Genomic DNA, 9,796 nt, shown 5'->3' with positions numbered 1-9,796 from the left:
TTGAAAACATTTTCAGTGCAAAAAGTAGTGGAAGCAAAACCAAAAGATGTTGGTGTAGCAATATTTACATAAGTTACAGAGAAAAAGCCTTGATACAGAGTTTTTATATCCAGCTAAAAATATAGTTAGCAGGAAGAATTTCTTGGCTGTGGGGTGTCCTTTTCCCGTGATAGGAATACTATGTCACATGAGTAGAGTAGAATGGGTCACTCAATAATTAGTGCTGGGATACAAGAATGCTCCTAAACACACACACACACACACACACACACACACACACACACACACACACACACACACACAATTTTCAATTACAAATGGTAAGACGGGGTTGTTGAAATGGTGCTATAAGTAAAGTGTTTGCTTATCCAAGTAGGAGAACTCAGGGTTTGTATCCCTAGTTACTATGTAGAAGATGCACATGGTACATATATATGAGAAAATATGGATAGTCTTTGTGGGAAACATGAAAGGATTTTTGTTGGCCCTCTTCTCCATTAATTGCCATTTCATTCATATAATTTATATACATATAATTAGGAATTATTACATTATTTATATTAATTGTAATATAATCATATTAATTATATATTACATTAGTTATATATATATGATTAAGAATATATATGTCACATGAGTAGAGTAGAATGGGTCACTCATATGTGTAATTATAACCTGTAATCTTGATGTGGCCTAAGAAATGGTGTGTAGCCTAGTCATTATGTGAGTCAACAGGGAAGTTCCTCAAAAATCTACAAACAGAACAATCTTTTGCTCTAGTGATAGAACTCCAGAGTATTTTCCCCCAAAATTCAAATTCAATGTCACAAAGACACAGGCATAGCAAGGTGTATTATTATTTTTATTTGCTAACTTATTGACATGAGGCTTGGTGTTCAACCACAGAACCAGGGATAAAATAAATATGGTTATATATACACATTGAAATATTTTTTAGCCCTAAAGGTTTTTTTCTTACAGGAAAATTGATACAGCTGTGATAATCATTGTAAGTGAATTAAATCACTCTCAGAAACATAAAATATAATGTTTTCAATCTTTGGTTGTTCCAAGATTGTTTTAAATTGAGCATTTTATTTATTTACATTTTAAATGTCACCCCCTTTCTCAGTTTCCCCTTTGGAAACATCCCCTCCCCCTGCTTCTGTGTGGGTGCTCCCAGACTCACCTACCTACTCCTGCCCAGCCCCCTGCCCTGTCCTGGCATTTCCCTACACTGGGGCATCTGGTCTTCTCAGGACCAAGGGCCTCTCCTTCCATTAATGTGCAGAAGGCCATCCTCTGCTACATATGCAGCAGGAGCCATGGGTCATTCCCTGTGTACTCTTAGGTTGGTGGTTTAGTCCCTGGGAACCGTAGGGGGTCTGGTTGGTTGATAATATTGTTTTTCTGTTATTCCAAAAGAATTTGCAAATTGTTCTTTCTAAGTCTATGAAGAATTGAAATGGAATTTTGATGGGGACTGCATGCAATCTGTAGCTGGCTTTAGGCAAGATGGCCATTTTTACTATATTAATCCTACCAATCCTGAGTATGGGAGATATTTCCATCTTCTGATGTCTTCTTCAATTTCTTTCTTCAGAGACTTGAATTCTTTGTTATACAGATCTTCCACTTGCTGTTGTTGTGGTCACAACAAGGTATTTTTTGAGAAACCTGTCAGAAATTGCAGGTCACCACCCTGCCTGGGAGAGGGACAGATAAGGAAATGGCCTAAACAGGGAATCACCCTGCCTAGGGTGAGGTCAGAGGGGTAAGTGACTGGGGTGGGGGTGGGGGAGGGAGACAATGCACAAAATACCACAAATTCCACAAGATGGGTAGGACAGAGCCAAATGTAGGAGACAACCTTCCCATTTGAGTTGACCAATAATTTTAAATGTTGTTCAGGATAACCAATAGCAGTCGTCCAACTCAGGCGACCACTGAATTCCCCCACCAAAATGTTTATAAAAAGTGTGTGCTTTATGAGCTCGGGTTTCCTCTTGCCTGTGTGCTGGGGAACCCCAACGTAGGTTGGAACAATAAACCTCTCACAGATTGCAATGATTCTGGACTCTGTGACCTTATTGAGTGGGGGTCTTCCGACAGACTCTTACAATTTTATATTTTTTTATGACTATTGTGAAGGATATCGTTTCTCTAATTTCTTTCTCAGCCTGTTTATCCTTTGAGTAGAGGAAGGCTACTGATTTGTTTGAGCTAATTTTATATCCAGTCATTTGTTGAAGTTATTTATCAGCTGTAGTAGTTCTCTGTTGGAATTTTGGGGTCACTAAGGTATACTATCATATCATCTGCAAATAATGATATTTTGACTACTTCCTTTCCAATTTGTATCTCTTTCATCTCCTTTTGTGGTCTTGTGGTCTGTCTAGGACTTCTAGGACTATATTGAATAGGCAGGGAGAGAGTGAACAGCTTTGTCTAGTCCCTGATTTTAGTGGGATTGCTTCAAGTTTCTCTCTATTTAGTTTGATGTTGATTACTGGTTTGCTGTATATTGCTGTTACTTTGTTCAGGTATGGGCCTTGAATTCCTGATCTTTCCAGGACTTCCAACACTGAAGGGGTGTTGAATTTTGTCATATGCTTTCTCAGCATCTAATGAGATAATCATGATTTTTTCCTTTGAATTTGTTTATATAGTGGATTATGTTGATGGATTTCCATATATTGAATCATTCTTGCATCCCTGGAATGAAGCCTACTTGATCATAGTGAATGATCGTTTTAATGTGTTCTTGGATTCAGTTTGTGAGAATTTATTTGAATATTTTTGCATGGATATTCAATGAGGGAAATTGGTCTGAAGTTCTCTTTCTTTGTTGGGCCTTTGTTCGGTTTAGGTGTAAGAGTAATTGTGGCTTCAAAGAATAAATTGGGTAGTGCTCCATCTGACTCTATTTTGAGGAATATTTTGAAGAGTATTGGTATTAGGTCTTGTTTGAAGGTCTGATAGAATTCTGTACTAAACCTTTCTGGTCCTGGGCTTTTTTTTGGTTGGGAGACTTATAATGACTGCTGTTATTTCTTTAGGGGTTATAGGACTGTTTAGATGGTTTATCTTATCTTGACTTAACTTTGGTACCTGGTATCTGTCTAGAAAATTGTCCATTTTTTTATTATCAATTGTTTTGTTAATTCTTTCTCCTGTTTGGTTGTGTTTTCCAGTAATTCTTTAAGGGCTTCTACCTGTTTACCTATGTTCTCCTGTATTTCTTTAAAGAGTTATTTATGTTCCTCTCAACATCTTCTATCATCAGGATGAGATGCGATTTTAAATCCAAATCTTGCTTTTCTGGTGTGTTGCGGTGTCCAGGGCTTGATGTGGTAGGAAAACTGGGTTCTGATGATACCAAATACCGTTTGTTTTGCTTAGGTTCTTGCACTTGCCTATCACCATCTGGTTATCTCTGGTGTTAGTTGGTCTTGCGGTCTCTGGAGCCTGTCACTTCTTTGAGCCTGTGAACCTGTGATCTTAGGTGTGTTAGCACTCTTGGAGATCAGCTCTCTCTCAGCAGGATTTGGGTAAGGAGAACTGTGGCACAGGGTTAACAGGTGCAGATAGAGACCAGAAGAATCATGTCCCCAGTTGCTCCACAGTTCCTTAGTTCCGTGGTCTCCTGTTGGGTCCCTCTTAGGCCAGCAAAGCGTCTCACCCACTTAGCTCCATCACATATCACACTGCCAATGGCTACTCTCTAAGCCTGGTAACAATCTCTCTACCCGTCAAGTTTCCAAGATTGCCACCATGCAAGACATACACATCCCAGTTCTGTGGTGGCCTTGTCTGCATTCACCACATACCCTCTTGAATTCAATTAAATTGCCACATGAAAGAACACATAACACAATAACCTCTGATCCAATTAAGCTATAATTGCCCACCTAGACATACAAAGCTCTGTACTCACCCATCCCTTAAGACTATTCATAACAACTTGTAAATGTGCAGAGAGGAATCTTTTTTTTAAAAGGTTTATTTATTTTATTTATATGAGTACACTGTAGCTGTCCTCAGACACACCAGAAGAGGACATCAGATCCCATTACAGATGGTTGTGAGCCACCATGTAGTTGCTGGAATTTGAACTCAGGACCTCTGGAAGAACAGTCAGTGCTCTTAACCGCTAAGCCATCTCTCCAGCCCGCAGAGAGGAATCTTAACATCTTTTCCTCTTCTCTAAAACTTTTTTCCTGCCCATCCTTCCTTCTCTTCCAATGACAGGCCTTGTTCTATCTTTTACCTGCCTTCACCTGCACAATGACAAAATCCTACATGTTACCACCACATTCTCAGCCTCACAATTGGCCCAGAAATACACATTCTTGTGACTATGGAAAAAACTCTCTGAAACCTTGTGTCGAAATAAGGAATTTATCCCTTAGATTCTTCCAGTTTGTTATTTGATCATAGCTACAAGGAAATAATAGATACAGTCAACAATGACAAAAAGTTATATACAAAGTTTTCATCCTATATTTCTATAATCTAGGAATAGATCCTAATATATAAAATATATAATTTTATTTATGAGGACATTAACTGGAATGCTATATAGAATAATGAATACCAGAATCAGGGGATTTATTAAATTCTGTATTCCCATAATATAGAGCATTATGCACCATTAAAATTATATACAAGAAGTTTATATGATTCAGCACAAAGATGCAGAATTCAGAAAAATTCAAAGGGTGTCATGTTTTGCATGTGAACATGTACAAAATGTGCAATTATATTTGTGAGCATGCATGTACAGGAGAGGAAGACTCTAGTGTTATTCCTCAAATACTAGTGCTGCCATTTCATGTTGATACTTCCGTTGGATTTTTTTTTTTTTCGGAGCTGGGGACCGAACCCAGGGCCTTGCGGTTGCTAGGCAAGCGCTCTACCACTGAGCTAAATCCCCAACCCCCCGTTGGATTTTTTTAATCTACAATGCATATATCTGCCGTGGTAATCAGGAAAAAAATCAAAGACAACAAATACAGTTTTTATCACAATATGTAACCCATTTTCATTTTTTCACATAGATCTTCACTCATGAATAGTAATGTAACTAGACATTCACAAAGGTGTTTTAACTTCTTTTCACAGCATCTGATGGTTTCTGGGGGCCCACTACCACTGTGCTGTCTTTTGGTGTTTTGGTCTATACTCTGCTTGTACCTGTTACTTTTTTTTTTTAATATTTTAGTCAGTCTAAGGATACAGTTCAGCTACCACCTTCAGTGTCTAACAATCTCCTCACCAGCAACTGGGGATGATTGTCTTATATGACTGAAGTGTGTGTGTCCTTTGGGAAGTCCCATGCTCCCCAAAGCAAGAGATCTGACTTTTTTCAAGACCTCTCTTCTCCCAGCTTTCTTTTGTTTTTCTCCCATAACTATATTTTCTAAAGCCACACGAGAAGTGTCTCTTTTCTCTCTCATTATGACTCACATATAGCTCACCTCTTTTCCAAAAATGTACTCCAATGATGGTCATTCCCTTTCCAAGAGGAATGTAGGTCATGGATCTAGAGGAGAGGGAGGGAATTTTTTTCCATCTTGTTAAGTCAATATGCAGCTTAATGCATATATAATGTTTTTTAATCTTTTCACTAATACTAAAATGAGATAATAACTCTACTAGTTTTGTAAATTAATTATTTTTTAAATTTAATTTATTTACATTTATTTTGCACACGTAAGTGTGATAGTGTCACATTCCCGGGAACTAGAGTTACAGATAGTTTTGAACAACAATGTCTGTGCTAGGAATTGAACTTGGGTCCTCATAAGGAATAGCCAGTGCTCTTAACCACCAAGTCATCTCTCTAGGACCTAAATTAATCCTTATATTTGGAGAAGTGATGGTATACTTATTAAGATTCGTTTTCTCTAAAAAATAAGTACATTCTATTCATTTCTTTAACCTCTGCATTCTTTCTGCTTTGGTTTAAATAGCTGAGGTTTTCTTTAGGAAGAAAAGCTACTGGTGCCTGAAACCTATGTAAGCAGTGGGCTCAGGGCTGTGTCTGTGTTATTTCATAAGACCTTCAGATCCTTTTGGAACAAAATGAGTGTATAAATATGTTAGAAAAATTACATGAATGTAGCCCTAATGGGCATTTGGGCAGCTTCTTAGTTATAGGAGAAGAGAAAGAGACCAAGGCAAAGAGGCATTGCTGGGTGCTCCACAGTGGAGGATTGTACTTTTAATTTCAGCCTCAGGCAAATTGTGAAGTCATTTTAAGAAGATGCACATTCCAGGCCTAGATAACCTTGTTTCATCACACCCACTTCATCAAGGAAGTGCAGAAAAGTAAGAAGAGGTCTAATTATGAGTCATAAGGCGGGGCTATGAGGCCCATTGGCTCAGCTCTCTGTGACTTTTTCTTTACCTGTCTATAGCATCACACACTCATGTCCCATTTCTCCTGTATTTGCTGACCCTATGATTCTTATAATAATGTTGACGGGAACTGTCCTGTGGTGAGGCCACTTCAGGTGATGTGCAGAACAGAGTCGATACTATAAGAATGTTAGCAAGAGTTGAATTTTTGTAGCTCAATCTTGAAAAATACTTTTTACCAAATTCTCACTGTCTTGAATAGTATCTCCCAAACTGCTTTCTACCTAAAGTTTCAAGAGTGTGATCTTATTAAGAAACAAGGTCTTCCATGTGTGGTTAGTTAAGATGAGGGTGTATTGGATTGGGGCGAATTCTCATATCCAGTGACAGATACGATTGTAAACACACACACACACACACACACACACACACACACACACACAGTTCTACACTGGGGAAGGCCTCTGGCAAGACAAAGGCAGATATTCCATGGAGTCAACCAAAGTCAGGGAACACCAGTATTTGCTAAAAGCCACAAGAATACAGGAATAGAAAGAAAAGAATCTCTTCTAGAACAATCAGAGGGAGCCTGGCCCTGCCAGCATTTTTTGGTCAGACACGACCTTTCAGACATGTGAAAGAACAAATTTCTATTATTTCAGCTCACCAATTTTCAGGCAATTTGTTGTGGTAGCTATGTCCTAGGCACCTATATGTCACTTCTCTTTGCCCTATTGATCCAAACACCATATTCTACAAGAACTAGATGTGACTTAAACTTAGACAGCTTAGAGACCGGAGAAGAAACAGGATTTTTTGGGTGTGTGTGTGTGTGTGTGTGTGTGTGTGTGTGTGTCTGTGTATGTGTGTGTGTGTCCATGTCCATGCACGCGTATGCGTGCATCTGGGTGTGTGTGTAGCATAGGAGTAAATTTTAGTCAAGGAAACATGTTGGGTTTGTGTTATGAGAGAGGAATGACCGGCGACAAGGTGTTCTTGTGTGTCAGTATGACAGTGTCTTGTATCACTAAGGCAGAGGCAGGGGCTATAGCTGCAGAGTGTGGATTTGGAACATCATGTGTGTCCTTGATAAACTGTTATTTAGCCATTTGAAACTGGGCAAAGACAACATTCACTAGCTTCCAGATTTTTTTTCCTCAGCTGTACCAAGGACAGTATTGCTTATTTCTTCTGTCATGGATGATTCTGTGCTGAGGCCACATGTGAAATGAAGCAGAAACCATCAAATAAATAGTCTAGGACAAAGCCTGCTTCTTCTTTTGAGGCTGCAGAGATGCCTCATTGGGGGTTCTGTACATAAAAACTTTCGTTGCAGTCGACTTGGAGTTGATAGGGAACAGCTGCTTGTAATCTAAGTGTGGACCTGGAGCCCAGTGGTTAGGATTTCATGTTCAGTAGTTGATGATCTCTCTGAACGCTGGCTTGCTCATCTGTAGTATAAACGTGTAACTATGAAGTTTGCACAAAATGCTTGCACTTTAGGACTTTTTCTCTTATTTTTTCAAGTACATATGAACATATATCATATATAAAGATTTAAAATAATTTATTAGGATGTTTGTGTGTCTGCATGTGTTATATACACCAATGGGTTATATACAGCATGTGCACACAAGTGTCCATGGAGCGCAGAAACAGACATTGGGCCTTCTGAAATGAGTTGACATGTGGTTGTGAGATCCCAGGTTTTCTGTAAGATCAGTGAGTGTTCCTAACCACTGAGACATTTCTGAAATGTACTAGCTTTGGGGATAGACCTTGTTGGGCAGGTGGGTGCCTTCTTTGAGTGCCTGCTGTATGAGGGAGATGGTCTCCTTTTTTCTTTTAGCCACTTGAGAGCATTGCTTCCCTGTACCTTGGGCATGGGAAGGAGCTTCAGGTATGCTAAGCCCTGGTTGGGGAAGTAGTTTATGGAAGGAACAATACAAAAATGCTTCTAGCCAATCATCTGAGAAATTTGCACTGGCCTGGGAAGGTGCTAGGACAAGTTCCGGGTCCTGACTCCCTCTTGCTGATTTCTACTATAACTGCCTAACTAACATTTTCTGAAATATTCTCTCTTTTTTTTCTGACCAAGTCCTTCACATCGAAGGAGATTCTGTTTAGTTTCCTGGAATGTCTCCTCCTTACCTTCCTTCCTCTGCTCACTGAGTTTAAACAACTTTTTGTTTAGTATAATCCAGGGTGTTAACTGCATTGTCCTTCAATAGGACACTTTTCCCTTCTGTCATCTTACAAGTGCATTGAATGAATAAACAAATCATGGGACCTCCAAAATGGAGACGAACGATCAGCTGAGTCAACCTTCTCATTATTTACTAATAAGAAGGAATTAATGGGTGGCAATGTAAACATGAAATCTTTAATTTCCTCTTATAACTGCTGCCATCTGTGCCACTGAACGGAAGGCTCTCTTCTCCACAGCCTGGAGACGCTGACACTGTCAGCTACTTTGGGTATTGAGGGAACTGTCTTTTAAGTATCAAGAACCATGTTTGTTTATTACTAACTATTCAAACTCCTATTAGTGTTCTAATTCGCCTTGCTTCACAGAATATAGAGACTTGTGGCTGGCATGAATCCTGGGGAAGAAGTATCCACTGTCCCCATCTCTCCTCCCTGCACTTTTCTTCCTGAGATGGGGGTTGGCTGAAAATGGGAGAAAAGATAGAGAGAGGAAGGTCACTCCATGAATATGCTTCATACTCTCTGAGCCTACATTTTCTCAGTGGAAGGAGGAAAGAACAGGGACTGGGGAAGAGTGAAGCTGAAGGAGGAGGAGGATATCCGAAGGAATGTAGTAGGAAAAGAGAAGAATCTCCCTTGAAGACAGGTCTCCTTTACTTCAGTGGTAGGCCTGCTATATTTTGTGGGCTGTAAGCTCAGGGAGGACTTGAGTATTTTCAATACGTCCCGCTGGTGAGGGTTCAATCCTAAATATGTCTGGTCTTGTATAATTTAAGAAAATTTGATGTTGGACCTAAATTTGGAAGCTGACCTCTTCAGGCAGTCTCATGGACCAAATCCCTCAGAAGGCAGTGTCTACCAAACAGCTGTTCACCACAGCTATGACCCTCACCTTTTTTCTGTTTTAGGATCCCAATACTGAGGTTTAAAATATACTCATGACCATCTAGTACAGTGGTTGTCATCCTGTGAGTTGTGACAGAAGAAAGCAAAAAGCAAGGGACGAAAATGAACATTTAGTATTTTATTGTAGACTATTATCAAGAGACAAACTCTTGTGTTTGTACATGTATGTATATGCGTGTGTGTGTGTGTGCACATGTGTGCACATGTTTTAATGTGGGGTGGGTGCTCGTATGCCTAAAGTTGTTGGGGATTTTCTTTGACCACTCTTCACTCGTTGAAGCAAGGTCTCTCAGTTGAGCCCATATCTCACAGATTTGGT

Source organism: Rattus norvegicus, chromosome 5 (assembly GCF_021556685.1).
Source record: "Rattus norvegicus strain SHRSP/BbbUtx chromosome 5, alternate assembly SHRSP_T2T, whole genome shotgun sequence".
Taxonomy (NCBI): Eukaryota; Metazoa; Chordata; class Mammalia; order Rodentia; family Muridae; genus Rattus; species Rattus norvegicus.
This window is presented reverse-complemented; position numbering follows the sequence as displayed.